This window comes from Bombina bombina, chromosome 6 (assembly GCF_027579735.1).
Source record: "Bombina bombina isolate aBomBom1 chromosome 6, aBomBom1.pri, whole genome shotgun sequence".
In the NCBI taxonomy this organism is placed as follows: Eukaryota; Metazoa; Chordata; class Amphibia; order Anura; family Bombinatoridae; genus Bombina; species Bombina bombina.
The window spans coordinates 261,652,657-261,668,551 of record NC_069504.1 but is presented as its reverse complement, the minus strand read 5'-3'; the positions used below and the strand labels follow the sequence as shown (position 1 = coordinate 261,668,551).

The following is a 15,895-nucleotide window of genomic DNA, read 5'->3' as shown; positions in this document are numbered from 1 at the left end:
GGCAGGGTGGTGAAAGAATCCACCTGGATGCAGCGTAAATGGCAGGGTTGTTCTGTCACCACAATAGACCGCCCTTCCGAAAATGGCAGGGTGGTTCCGTCACCACAAAAGACTGCCCTCTGGGCAGGCTTTCACACTTATTTATATAAAAAAAGAGTTACAAAATAGGTTGTTTCTACATCTGTAGTTTAAACAAAAATTAGACTGCCCTTTGGGCAGGGTTATCGACTAGTGTATATATATATATATATATATATATATATGTTAGGCATGTGCATTCATTTAATTGCAAATGCAAATTTGTAAAAAAAAAAATAGGGATATTAGTGCAAGAAAATGCATAAAAAAGTAAAATGACCAACCTGTTTAAATATCCCATTTCCATTGTTAGATCTCCTGGAAATTTGCTGAAATAGAACTGTTACACCAAGTAGTGTAAGCGTATTTGTGTGTATGCAGGGAGTGCAGAATTATTAGGCAAGTTGTATTTTTGAGGATTAATTTTATTATTGAACAACAACCATGTTCTCAATGAACCCCAAAAACTCATTAATATCAAAGCTGAATCGTTTTGGAAGTAGTTTTTAGTTTGTTTTTAGTTATAGCTATTTTAGGGGGATATCTGTGTGAGCAGGTGACTATTACTGTGCATAATTATTAGGCAACTTAACAAAAAACAAATATATACCCATTTCAATTATTTATTTTTACCAGTGAAACCAATATAACATCTCAACATTCACAAATATACATTTCTGACATTCAAAAACAAAACAAAAACAAATCAGTGACCAATATAGCCACCTTTCTTTGCAAGGACACTCAAAAGCCTGCCATCCATGGATTCTGTCAGTGTTTTGATCTGTTCACTATCAACATTGCGTGCAGCAGCAACCACAGCCTCCCAGACACTGTTCAGAGAGGTGAAAATCATGTTTTTCTTGAAGGATGCAGACTTCTTCATGTACCACTGCTTGAAGAAGGTGTCTTCCAGAAACTGGCAGTAGGACTGGGAGTTGAGCTTCACTCCATCCTGAACCCAAAAAGGCCCCACAAGCTCATCTTTGATGATACCAGCCCAAACCAGTACTCCACCTCCACCTTGCTGGTGTCTGAGTCGGACTGGAGCTCTCTGCCCTTTACCAATCCAGCCACGGGCCCATCCATCTGGCCCATCAAGACTCACTCTCATTTCATCAGTTGATAAAACCTTAGAAAAATCAGTCTTGAGATATTTCTTGGCCCAGTCTTGACGTTTCAGCTTGTGTGTCTTGTTCAGTGGTGGTCGTCTTTCAGCCTTTCTTACCTTGGCCATGTCTCTGAGTATTGCACACCTTGTGCTTTTAAGCACTCCAGTGATGTTGCAGCTCTGAAATATGGCCAAACTGGTGGCAAGTGGCATCTTGGCAGCTGCACGCTTGACTTTTCTCAGTTCATGGGCAGTTATTTTGCGCCTTGGTTTTTCCACACGCTTCTTGCGACCCTGTTGACTATTTTTAATGAAAATCTTGATTGTTCGATGATCACGCTTCAGAAGCTTTGCAATTTTAACCCGTTAATGACCACAAAATGCCCTGTATGTCACTGGTCATTAAGGATTTTTTCAGGACATAATAGCACAAGTCTAGAAAAAAGATGCTATTAATACTCTCCCTCCAGCAGGCTTTGTGGAATAGAGCAGTCTCAACGCTGGTGGCAAGACCGCGCTATAAAACAATCAAGTCCCAAAAAAAGGCCAGTGACTTACAGGGTACGTCGCTGGTCCTTAAGGGGTTAAGAGTGCTGCATCCCTCTGCAAGATATCTCACTATTTTTGACTTTCCTGAGCCTGTCAAGTCCTTCTTTTTACCCATTTTGCCAAAGGAAAGGAAGTTGCCTAATAATTATGCACACCTGACATAGGGTGTTGATGTCATTAGACCACACCCCTTCTCATTACAGAGATGCACATCACCTAATATGCTTAATTGGTAGAAGGCTTTCGAGCCTATACAGCTTGGAGTAAGACAACATGCATAAAGAGGATGATGTGGTCAAAATACTCATTTGCCTAATAATTCTGCACTCCCTGTATATGTATGTGTGTGTATATATATGTTTGTGTGTGTGTGTGTATATGTGTGTGTGTGTATGTGTATGTGTGTGTGTATATATATATATATATATATATATATATATATGTATATATATGTGGCCCTCGTTTTACAACGGTTCAATTTACACCGTTTCAGAATAACAACCTTTTTTTCCAGTCATGTGACTGCTATTGAAAAGCAGTGCATTTATTAAAATAGCCAGTAGGTGGAGCTCTCCGCTTGTGTTGCAGCAAAGCCAAGCAAGCTGAAATTAATCAGTTTAACCAGACCTGAGCTATTGAGCAAATTTCAAAGGAACAAGATCTTCCTGTCTATAAATCAGTCCAGATTGGAATGCATAGAAAGAACTGTTTGCAGAAAAATGCAAGTGAAGTCTGTGTTGTGTGATTATTTTATTAGGTTTATAATGCTGTTTAGCAAATGTTTTTGTTCATTTAACTTAGTTTAATTATATATTCTGTGTTGTGTGATTATTTTATTAGGTTTATAATGCTTCTTATAAGTCTTCATTTCAAAGCTTTAAAAATAATGTATTAGTTGATACTTATGACAATTTTGAGAGGGGCCTGGAACCTATCACCCTCACTTCCCATTGACTTACATTATAAACTGGGTTTCAATTTACAACAGTTTCGATTTACAACCATTCCTTCTGGAACCTAACCCCGGCATAAACTGAGGGCTACCTGTGTGTGTGTGTGTGTATATATATATATATATATATATATATATATATATATATATATATATATATATATATATATATATATATATATATATATATATATAGTTAGATAGCGCTGATAAAAAGCCCAGAGAATACAGTCGTGAGCATTGAATATAAACCACATATGGGTAATAGTTATTACAAGATATGAATGATAATTAATAAGGTGAATGAATAATATAAAATATTGTGGAAAGTACCAAAATGTCTCGCCACATTGGTATCTTTGGAATGATACCAATGTGGCAAGACATTTTGGTACTTTCCACAATGGAAGTGTGGAATCCCTAAAATTTACCATTATAGACAAAGGAATAACGAATGGTAGAGGTGGTAACAATGAGAGGGTCCTTTTGCAAAAAGAAGCTAAATGGATCTATAGATTAGGTACTAGATATCCAGCAGGGCTAAATGAAAAGCTGGAATATGCTAGTTTCCTATAAGAATAGTAAATGGTGATCCATTTTTTCTGACAGTGTTTTTGCTATAATATGAAGTGAATCCTTTATGTAAGGGTGTGGTAGAATTTTGGAATACTGAGGAATTAAGCAAGACCGATGAAAAATTTAATTGTCACATCCCTTCATAGTATTAATTGTTTCAAATAAATACAGGGTAAACATGGTGAATAAAGCTTTAAGAGATCAGCCTTAACATGTGGGAGGATCACCTGAAAAGACTCAGGTGTGCCTTTAAAAGGGGAAGTCCGGTGAGGACTCATTATGCCCTGATGAACCCCTGTGACAGACATTTGCTGTGGGGGTGAAACGTGCGTTGGCACTGTTGTGTAAAGGAATTCAGGAGTAAGTCGACTATCTCCTGACTTTTTAAAGAATCCTGTGGTAAAGCAAAGTTTAACAGCTTGATTGCAGCTTAATAGCTTTGGATGGATGGATGCTAACTTCCTGGGCGCTGATAAGAGAGCGCCTGTGCTACCCTGCTAAGCTTGAACCTGACTAAGAGGGACTGCTTTGTGCAACTTTCAGAAGCGCTGCAAAAGAGGGTTTGTTACACCACCTTTATAACAAGTCAAATAGGTGGGAATCATTTATGGAACTCTCCTAGATGACTATATAAGAAGCATTTGTGGCAGCATTGCCTTCAGCCTGTATGAAAAGATATACATGAATAGGGTTGCCAGGTGTCCGGTATGTGACCGGACAGTCCATTTTTTCAGCCAGCTGTCCGGTAAAATTTGCAGAAAGATACCGGACAGCTGGCTGAAAAAAAATCTGTTTTTATTAGGCAGATCACTGCTTTTTATCCATGCAGATCCAGGTTCCTTTTACCCACTGCTAGTGGAAGAGTAGAAACCCTGGGGTCGATCCGATAAAAATCGTCGCCCGCAAAAGTCGGCGACGCCAATATTTGTGCGGGTTTGGTATCCTATATACGGCGTAACCTAGAAGTTACGCGCGTATATTTCTGCCGTCGCCCGTAGTTTTTTGGGCCATAGGCAGGTATACCAAACCCGCGCAATTTGGTATCCAATATACAGCGTAAGGACTTACGTGGCGAAAATGGAGAAATCTTACTCCATTTTCACCTCGCCACAAAAAGCAGCCGTAAGAAGCTTTACGCTGACTATTGGAGCCCCGTAACTCCCTAAACTGGCTGCTAAAATAAACCTAACACCTAAGGCATGCGCAATGTCTATCTCCCTGTCAACCGCGATCTTCTAAAATAAACCTAACACCTAACGCATGCGCAATGTCTATCTCCCTGTCAACCGCGATCCCCCGCCGCAATCCCTAATAAAGTATTTAACCCCTAAACCGCCGCCATCTACATAAACTAACCCCCTACTGTGAGCCCCTAAAACCGCCACCATCTAACTGATCTATCCCCTAATGTGAACCCCTTACACCGCCGCCATCTATATTAAAATTATTAACCCCTAATTTAATCTACCTACCCCGCCGCCAGCTATATTATCTATATTAACCCTAAGTATATTATAGTTAATATAGTTATTACATTATATATATTAACTATATTAACCCTAATTATATTAGGGTTAATATAGTTAATATACAGGGAGTGCAGAATTATTAGGCAAATGAGTATTTTGACCACCTCATCCTCTTTATGCATGTTGTCTTACTCCAAGCTGTATAGGCTCGAAAGCCTACTACCAATTAAGCATATTAGGTGATGTCCATCTGTGTAATGAGAAGGGGTGTTGTCTGACATCAACACCCTATATCAGGTGTGCATAATTAGTAGGCAACTTCCTTTCCTTTGGCAAAATGGGTCAAAAGAAGGACTTGACAGGCTCAGAAAAGTCAAAAATAGTGAGATATCTTGCAGAGGGATGCAGCACTCTTAAAATTGCAAAGCTTCTGAAGCATGATCATCGAACAATCAAGCGTTTCATTCAAAATAGTCAACAGGGTCGCAAGAAGCGTGTGGAAAAACCAAGGCGCAAAATAACTGCCCATGAACTGAGAAAAGTCAAGCGTGCAGCTGCCAAGATGCCACTTGCCACCAGTTTGGCCATATTTCAGAGCTGCAACATCACTGGAGTGCCCATATTTCAGAGCTGCAACATCACTGGAGTGCCCAAAAGCACAAGGTGTGCAATACTCAGAGACATGGCCAAGGTAAGAAAGGCTGAAAGACGACCACCACTGAACAAGACACACAAGCTGAAACGTCAAGACTGGGCCAAGAAATATCTCAAGACTGATTTTTCTAAGGTTTTATGGACTGATGAAATGAGAGTGAGTCTTGATGGGCCAGATGGATGGGCCCGTGGCTGGATTGGTAAAGGGCAGAGAGCTCCAGTCCGACTCAGACACCAGCAAGGTGGAGGTGGAGTACTGGTTTGGGCTGGTATCATCAAAGATGAGCTTGTGGAGCCTTTTCGGGTTGAGGATGGAGTCAAGCTCAACTCCCAGTCCTACTGCCAGTTTCTGGAAGACACCTTCTTCAAGCAGTGGTACAGGAAGAAGTCTGCATCCTTCAAGAAAAACATGATTTTCATGCAGGACAATGCTCCATCACACGCGCCCAAGTACTCCACAGCGTGGCTGGCAAGAAAGGGTATAAAAGAAGAAAATCTACTGACATGCCCTCCTTGTTCACCTGATCTGAACCCCATTGAGAACCTGTGGTCCATCATCAAATGTGAGATTTACAAGGAGGGAAAACAGTACACCTCTCTGAACAGTGTCTGGGAGGCTGTGGTTGCTGCTGCACGCAATGTTGATGGTGAACAGATCAAAACACTGACAGAATCCATGGATGGCAGGCTTTTGAGTGTCCTTGCAAAGAAAGGTGGCTATATTGGTCACTGATTTGTTTTTGTTTTGTTTTTGAATGTCAGAAATGTATATTTGTGAATGTTGAGATGTTATATTGGTTTCACTGGTAAAAATAAATAATTGAAATGGGTATATATTTGTTTTTTGTTAAGTTGCCTAATAATTATGCACAGTAATAGTCACCTGCACACACAGATATCCCCCTAAAATAGCTAAAACTAAAAACAAACTAAAAACTAATTCCAAAAATATTCAGCTTTGATATTAATGAGTTTTTTGGGTTCATTGAGAACATGGTTGTTGTTCAATAATAAAATTAATCCTCAAAAATACAACTTGCCTAATAATTCTGCACTCCCTGTAGTTACTATAGTATTTATATTAACTATATTAACTCTATCTAACCCTAACACCCCTAACTAAATTCTTATTAAATAAATCTAATTCATATTATAAACTAAAATATTCCTATTTAAATCTAAATACTTACCTATAAAATAAACCCTAAGATAGCTACAATATAATTAATAATTACATTATAGCTATGTTAGGGTTTATATTTATTTTACAGGTAAATTGTTAATTATTTTAACTAGGTATAATAGCTATTAAATAGTTATTACCTATTTAATAGCTACCTAGTTAAAATAATTACCCAATTACCTGTAAAATAAATCCTAACCTAAGTTACAAATACACCTACACTATCAATAAATTAAATAAACTACAAATATCTATCTAAAAATACAATTAAATAAACTAAACTAAATTACAAAAAAATAAAAAAAAGATTACAAGATTTTTAAGCTAATTACACCTATTCTAAGCCCCCTAATAAAATAATAAAGCCCCCCAAAATAAAAAAATTCCCTACCCTATTCTAAATTAAAAAAGTTAAATATAAGTTTTTTTTTAGGCAAATGGAAGGCTCACTTTTCTGTCTGATAAAAAAACTGTTTAACCCCTTGACTGCTTTGAAAGGGCTGCCTGCTGTGCAGTATGTAGCAGATGTGCACACATTTCTGGCAGTTAATGGGCTTAAACAGTGTATTTTAGAACCTTTAATGATCCTTTTGTGCATTAAAATAGTAAATAACCTGTATATATACATATATATATATATATATATATATATATATATATATATATATATATATATAGTGTGTGTGTGGACTGTGCGAGCATGTGTGTGGTATGTGTGTCTATATATGTATGTGTGAACACTTAAATTAAATTTTTATTTTACTACCCCCCCATATGTCCGGTATTTTTGTGGTGGACACCTGGCAACCCTATACATGAATGTGGTGAGGACCCGCCTGGTCGAGAGTATCTCAAGGGCAGAGTCTACGGTACATCTTGGTATGTGAATTTGCCTGTCATTTTTGTGGAAGCCTGGTTCTTTCATTTCGGCTACTTGCCGTTACAGCTGGTATCTCTACAACCTATGGGGATTAATCCTTCTCCACAGAACCAATTACAGACCGTTGATGGTTACACCGCCCCTCCGAGAGTGACGTCACATGCTCTGAAAGCACCACACACTCTGAGCAGGCTGTTTGAAACAGAGGAGCAAGACGCCTAAGTTAAGTAATTATATTGTTGCAACATTTCATAAGGCGTGTTACTTACGACCGGGTGAGCAGCAGGAATTGCTGCGGTCGCTTTCCTCATTCACCAATGACTCTCTTAGTGATTCAGTCACTCTGACATTTTTACACAGTGATATTTCAATATTTTGTTGCTGGGTATAAGAGGCAGGGAATATATGCTACTAGCCTTTGTTACTGTATGAACTTAACTCTGCTGATATTTCAGTTCATCTATGTATATTAACCTTGTCTGTTAGATAAGTTGCGTCTATTAGACTTAGTTCTATGCAGCATACGTATGCTTAAGAAGTTAATATCTTGACCTTGCTGTTTTTTTAACATAGGTATTGTGCTTTTCTATGTATGTATAGTGTTCACTTTAGATGGTTTGGCTAAGTTATAACTTGTGATCCACTTAAGTGTGGTTTGGGATAATAAATACAATTTTATCTCTATTTTATTCTGTGTGCCTTTTTATTTTCCCTTGCTTTTTCAGAACATTAATATATGTCCTGAATTACATTCTTTCTGTTTGTTCTTTTTATATATATATATATATATATATATATATATATATATATATATATATATATATATATATATATATATACATACAGCATTTCCCCCCTTTAAATAAATAAATAAATAAATAAATAAATATATATATATATATATATATATATATATATATATATATATATATATATATATACATATACATACAGGGAGTGCAGAATTATTAGGCAAATGAGTATTTTGACCACATCATCCTCTTTATGCATGTTGTCTTACTCCAAGCTGTATAGGCTCGAAAGCCTACTACCAATTAAGCATATTAGGTGATGTGCATCTCTGTAATGAGAAGGGGTGTGGTCTAATGGCATCAACACCCTATATCAGGTGTGCATAATTATTAGGCAACTTCCTTTCCTTTGGCAAAATGGGTCAAAAGAAGGACTTGACAGGCTCAGAAAAGTCATAAATAGTGAGATATCTTGCAGAGGGATGCAGCACTCTTAAAATTGCAAAGCTTCTGAAGCGTGATCATCGAACAATCAAGCGTTTCATTCAAAATAGTCAACAGGGTCGCAAGAAGCGTGTGGAAAAACCAAGGCGCAAAATAACTGCCCATGAACTGAGAAAAGTCAAGCGTGCAGCTGCCAAGATGCCACTTGCCACCAGTTTGGCCATATTTCAGAGCTGCAACATCACTGGAGTGCCCAAAAGCACAAGGTGTGCAATACTCAGAGACATGGCCAAGGTAAGAAAGGCTGAAAGACGACCACCACTGAACAAGATACACAAGCTGAAACGTCAAGACTGGGCCAAGAAATATCTCAAGACTGATTTTTCTAAGGTTTTATGGACTGATGAAATGAGAGTGATTCTTGATGGGCCAGATGGATGGGCCCGTGGCTGGATTGGTAAAGGGCAGAGAGCTCCAGTCCGACTCAGACGCCAGCAAGGTGGAGGTGGAGTACTGGTTTGGGCTGGTATCATCAAAGATGAGCTTGCGGGGCCTTTTCGGGTTGAGGATGGAGTCAAGCTCAACTCCCAGTCCTACTGCCAGTTTCTGAAAGACACCTTCAAGCAGTGGTACAGGAAGAAGTCTGCATCCTTCAAGAAAAACATGATTTTCATGCAGGACAATGCTCCATCACACGTGTCCAAGTACTCCACAGCGTGGCTGGCAAGAAAGGGTATAAAAGAAGAAAATCTAATGACATGGCCTCCTTGTTCACCTGATCTGAACCCCATTGAGAACCTGTGGTCCATCATCAAATGTGAGATTTACAAGGAGGGAAAACAGTACACCTCTCTGAACAGTGTCTGGGAGGCTGTGGTTGCTGCTGCACGCAATGTTGATGGTGAACAGATCAAAACACTGACAGAATCCATGGATGGCAGGCTTTTGAATGTCCTTGCAAAGAAAGGTGGCTATATTGGTCACTGATTTGTTTTTGTTTTGTTTTTGAATGTCAGAAATTTATATTTGTGAATGTTGAGATGTTATATTGGTTTCACTGGTAAAAATAAATAATTGAAATGGGTATATATTTGTTTTTTTGTTAAGTTGCCTAATAATTATGCACAGTAATAGTCACCTGCACACACAGATATCCCCCTAAAATAGCTATAACTAAAAACAAACTAAAAACTACTTCCAAAACTATTCAGCTTTGATATTAATGAGTTTTTGGGGTTCATTGAGAACATGGTTGTTGTTCAATAATAAAATTAATCCTCAAAAAATACAACTTGCCTAATAATTCTGCACTCCCTGTATATGTATGTGTGTGTATATATATATATATATATATATATATATATATATATATATATATATATATATATAGATATAGATATAGATATAGATATATAGAGATAGATAGATATATAGAGATAGATAGATATATAGAGATAGATAGATATATAGAGATATATATAGATATATATATATATATATATATATATATATATATATATATATATATATATATATATAGATATATATATAGATAGATATATATATATATATATATATATATATATATATATATATATATATAGATATATATATAGATATATATATATATATAGATATAATCCTATAACAAAAATAGCAGTGTCCCTCTCCCACAAAAAATAAAGTTTTAAAGGAACATTCTAATGCAGAAATACCTGTTCTAATTTGTTCTGCGTGTACTTTTTGCATTACGGAATTTTTAATCCCTGCTGAGGGAGTTAACACATAGGAAAAAGTCACACTCTGAAGCTTCATTAGTAGAACCCTGCTGCTTACTAATGCAAAAATGACATGCTATAAAATGTTTGGTTATTATTCCTTATGCTTTTTATTCTACCCCCTTTCCTAGGGGTTGTAGTTTTCCCACTTTCCCAGTCTGATAATTGGAAGTGACACTGCAGACTTCAGAAGCCTACTCCTGTTACATATTGTACCTTTTGACTTTTATAGAGGGCAGGGTCGTACTGGAAATAATAAGCTGCCCTAGAAGAATTTGAAGACCTGCCCTATTTTTCTATTGAGTTTGTAGAATGTACATGTCCCATTATTCTCTAGGTGATTACTGGGATACTCCTTTACCCAATATTTTTTTTTGAGAATTAAATTATATAAGTTTTTGTAATTAAAAAATGCGAGATTTTATTATTAAGGCACTCTATAACACAATTTCTTCCATGACTCCCTTTTGAGAGTGTGAAAATGATTATCCATAGAGTTAACCTGAGAAGACACTCAAAATGGTGTTTCACTCTGTCTCACAGTTTAACTTGACTAGACACTAGAAACCATTCAAAGGAGGGCTACAAAATGAAACATGGTCTATGAGATAAAACTTACAAGGAAATATTTTGTGACCTTGATTCGTATAGCTCAGAGAAGAAAAGAGAGGTGATATAGCTGCTTCTTCTCACCAGCAGAACTACCCCCTTAAATTGTAGCTGGTCAGCCCCAGCTGCTGCGGCCTACATGGACATTTCCTGATGTCCTGGTAGGCCAACCTGGCCTTGACAGACGGTATAAGATTAGATACTACAAAATAATGCACATTTTGCTAACACAATTACAGTGGCTCATCTTGTTTATTCCAATAACAAGTGCAGAATAGCTCCTCCAAATAAAGTGGTGGGTATGTTTGGCATTTGAAATAAAATTGCAGCAAATAAGGTGTTGATATGCTTCTTCAAGCACCTAAAACAGGTTTGCCAGTCTCCTTTTTGTGTTTTAAAAACAATTGTCCTTAGAAGAAGAAAAAAAAGTGTTATAAACTGATTCACTTTTCTGAGAATAAGCAACAGCAAAACTAAACACCAATTACTAGAAACTTAAGCTTTCCCATGGGATTAATTATTCAGTCACTATAACAATAGTAGTGGGTTTTGTGATGCTCCTTAAGTCATTTGACACAAAGCTTGTTTCTTATTGGGTTAAACTATTACATTGCACCATGTATTTTGCAGCGTATTTCAGTGTTAACATGTAACAAACCACAGTGTTGTGGTTCAGAAGATTTGGATTAAAGGGACACTGAACCCACATTTTTTATTTCATGATTCAGATATATACATTTTAAGCAACTTTCATACATACATACATTTTAAGCAACTTTCCAATATACTTATATTGTCAATTTTTCTTCGTTCTCTTGCTATCTTTATTTTAAAAGCAGGAATGTAAACCTTAGCAGCCAGCCCATTTTAGGTTCAGCACCATGGATAGCGCTTACTTATTGGAGGCTTACATTTATCCACCAATAAGCAAGCATAAGCCAGGTTCTCAACCAAAAATGGGCCAGCTCCTATGCATCACATTCCTGCTTTTTAAATAAAGATAGCAAGAGAACAAAGAAAAATTGATAATAGGAGTACATTAGAAAGTTGCTTAAAATTGCATGCTCTGTCTGAATCATGAAAGAAAAATATTGTGTTTAGTGTCCCTTTAAGTAATGACCATGGTTTACCACTCCTTTTAAAAGTGGGCAACAGTAATATGGCTTAAACAGCTAAAGTTTTTTCTTTTTTTTGTGTGTGTGTATGTATACATGTGTGTGTATGTGTATTTATATATATATATATATATATATATATATATATATATATATATATATATATATATATATATATATATATATATCCTATCCGCTCCTAGGAGCAAGTCTATTTTTGCATTCAAGAGTCTATATTATAGGGACAGATTATATGTTGGGATACACATTATACTGGTCAATATTTGCAAATGATTTATATATCCTTTTCATATTTGATATATATGTTTCATAAAAACCTTGAAGCGCACACTACATTTTATCTTACTTTTATGTATTGTGGAGTTGATCTCCATTCTGTATGTATAAGACATTTCTTTGAGGGTGGTTATGTCGTTTTGGGGCATTTTTGATATGCACGTGTGTTTGTTATACATTTTATACAATAAAGAATATTTTTTTTATACTTTTTCACAAACTACCCCTAGCGAGCAGCATTATTTTTGAGTATTTTTCAGGTTGCTAGAAAGTATGAAATTCTGAAATGCTTTTCCCCATATTAAGAGGTTTAGGGGTAGTAGGTACTATTATTTACCGCCAATTTTAAATAGACCCATATTAAAAAAAGATATATAGTGTGTGTGTGTGTGTATGTGTGTGTATGTGTGTATATATATATATATATGTATTGATTTAAAGGGTAAAAAAAAATTTTGACTTCATGATTCAGATAGAAAATTTTAAACAACTTTCCAATATATATATATATATATATATATATATATATATATATATATATATATATATATATATATATATATATATAAGCTAATGTGCTTCATTCCCTTGGTATCTTTTGTTGAAGAAGCAGTAGTGCACTACTGGGAGCTAGCTGAATGCACTGGGTGAGCCAATAACATGAGGCATATATGTGCACCCACCAATCAGCAGCTCCTGATCCTACCTTGGTATTCTTTTCCACAAAGGATACCAGGAGAACAAAACAAATTAGATAATAGAAGTAAACTGAGAATTTGTTTAAAATCACATGCTCTATCTGAATCATGAAAGAAAAACTTTGGGTTTCACATCCCTTTTAGTATGGAGAAAGTTACCTAAGCTTGCAATATTCTACACTGTGAAGGGTTAGCCCAGATCACAAGTTCATTTACATTTGTTCTTAAATGGCCACAGCAAAGCAGACAAGGAACATGGATTCCACCAGGTTTTTCAAGAGGAGTATACACCCAATCTCGTATCTTGCAGGATTTTCACAGGCTAGAAGGACTGCCTACATAGCTGCCAACATCTGCTGGTTGATATCCGTGATGTGGGTGTCTAAAAGGTTGTGGGCAGTGGCCCACCGGTATTTTGTGGTTTGCCCTGTGTGTAGAAGGGTGAAGCTACAGGTGGGCGTGCTAAACTTGCCATGGTTATATCTGGGCAGGGCTTATGCCTGGCTCAGTCAGTCTCTTAAAACTGCAACACTGTTGAGCTGTGGGTGGGAAGCAGGACATAGTTCAGAATCTGTAAAAATCCCACAGGATACAGGATGGTTAGGCGGTATGTGCCCACTTACCTTCCTGCAGCTTCCCCCATCAGGGAAAATGTATTGTTTACAGAGATTGACCCACAACACACCTGCAGTATTCTTCCACAAGTATCCCACCGGTAAATGTTGGGAAATATGGTATATCGGAATTGATTATCTGAATTGATTATGGAAAACCTTGTAAATCGTGCTAACAGAATAACAGTGTGAAAAGAGTTTAAAAAGCTGTTACATGTTATGAGCTGAATGTCTCTGACTTTAAAGTTCTGTTTTATATATAATGGAGTTCCCTTTTTGCTGTATAACATTGCCGGCCATAAGAGACATGACTAAGTTGCCTTTTTTACATCCTGTGTCCATGCATTCACACGTGTATCTATTATGCCTAGTTTAAGGGTCCGTTTTTATTTGTTTTTGTGGAAGAAACAGTTATCAGCCTATATCTCCAGCAAACGGGAAGTCTGCTGATGTAGAGAACTGATTATGAGGCAGGATGTTTTAGTAGGAGCCTAAATAAAGCATAACATTAAAAGTAAGCCAACGTTTTACTATATATATATATATATATATATATATATATATATATATATATATATATATATATATATATATATATGCGTTTTCATGTTTCTTTAAACATATGCCTAGACACAGTAGCCTTTAAATGTCTCTCATAGATGTAGCACAATTTAAATTTATATGTTATATGTTGCTAGGAAGCTCACTAGAGACTGTTGGATTGTGAATGCATTAACAGCCCTGTCAAGATTATATAAGGGCAGAAGACTATAACAGTTGCCCTTTTATATCTGTCCTGCATATTTTCTCAATAATTACAATGCACGTATTTTGCTACTTGCAAAACTATGTGGTCTCTAGGCCCAAGTGGGAGTTATAAGAAGCATCTTTGATAGTATGTGAGTGAAATATGATGCCAAACTATTCAGTGCTAGGAAAGCTCATATGCCAGTTCATTATTAATGTATGCAAGTTTTGAAGAAGTTCTTAAGTTAAAAGTTAATATTAAAAAAAGGAAGGAAAAAAAAGAACAAAAATCTACCAAAACAGGAGTGGAATAAGGAGACCAAAGCCATAAATTAGTAGGTACCTACTGGGAATTATTAGCATTGCATCTACAACAAATGTATGACGATGACAAAATATCAGGAATGTTACAGAATTCTCTTGTTCACATCAGATCTATTTGTGGAAAACCCATTCCTGAGAAATGACCAGAAAACCATTAATATTATAGTCCATTAGAAAACACATTATCTGCATAGGATTCCTTTTGATTATTTGACTTATTAATTTGGTAGCCTTAAAGTGTTAAAAATCAATGTTGGTCTCTTTAAAATGTTATGTCTTGGCTACTTGTTTTGTTTCTTTCTTGTTTTAAAGGGACCGTCAAAATTAAACTTTCATGATTTTAAACAACTTTTCAATTTACTGCTTTAATGACAATGGTTTTGCTCTCTTGGTATCCCCCTTGAAATTTTGCTCCTAACATTAAAGGATAAGCTACACATGTTACACATATAATTATGTTTTAGGTATTTTATTTTTTTGTTCCTCTTAAAAAAAAAAATGTAAGCAGTTGCCCGTGGTTACATACCTAATTTGCAAGTGATCACCATGGTAATATTAATCACCAGGAGCGGACTGAGACTAACCACGGGCAAAAGTGTGGCAGGGCCCCCCACCTCCTCTTTGTTCTACTTACCTACCTCGTATGCCCCTCCCACCTCATATGCTCCTCCCACCTCATATGCCCCTCCCCCACCATGTTTTTAATTGCCATATAAAAGACAATTATTTTCCTTAAATTTTTTTAATAAGAACTAAATATTGTAAATTAACAAGTGCTTGTGCAAAAAAAAAAAAATCCTGATGCCTATATGTACTATAGTATGGAGCAGAAAGTAGTGAGGGGCAGACAAGGGGTTAAAATCACTTCTGTTTACTTGCTACTGGCAGCTAATGAGGTACAATCATTAATTTGTATGTAATTTTGTTGGTATCCTTTTGTTGAATAGTAACCCTTGGTAGGCTCACGGGCAGCAATTCACTACTGTAAGCTAGCTGAACATATTGGGTGGGCCAATGACAAGAGGCATATATATGTATCCACCAATCACCAGCTAGGTCTCAGTA

General features: G+C 36.4%; 1 protein-coding gene across 1 annotated transcript in view; it reads left to right on the top strand.

The window, feature by feature from the left end:
• Positions 1-15,895, top strand: part of LOC128662830 (carboxypeptidase M) — a 312,750-nt gene that overhangs the window by 22,398 nt on the left and 274,457 nt on the right. The window lies entirely within an intron of this gene.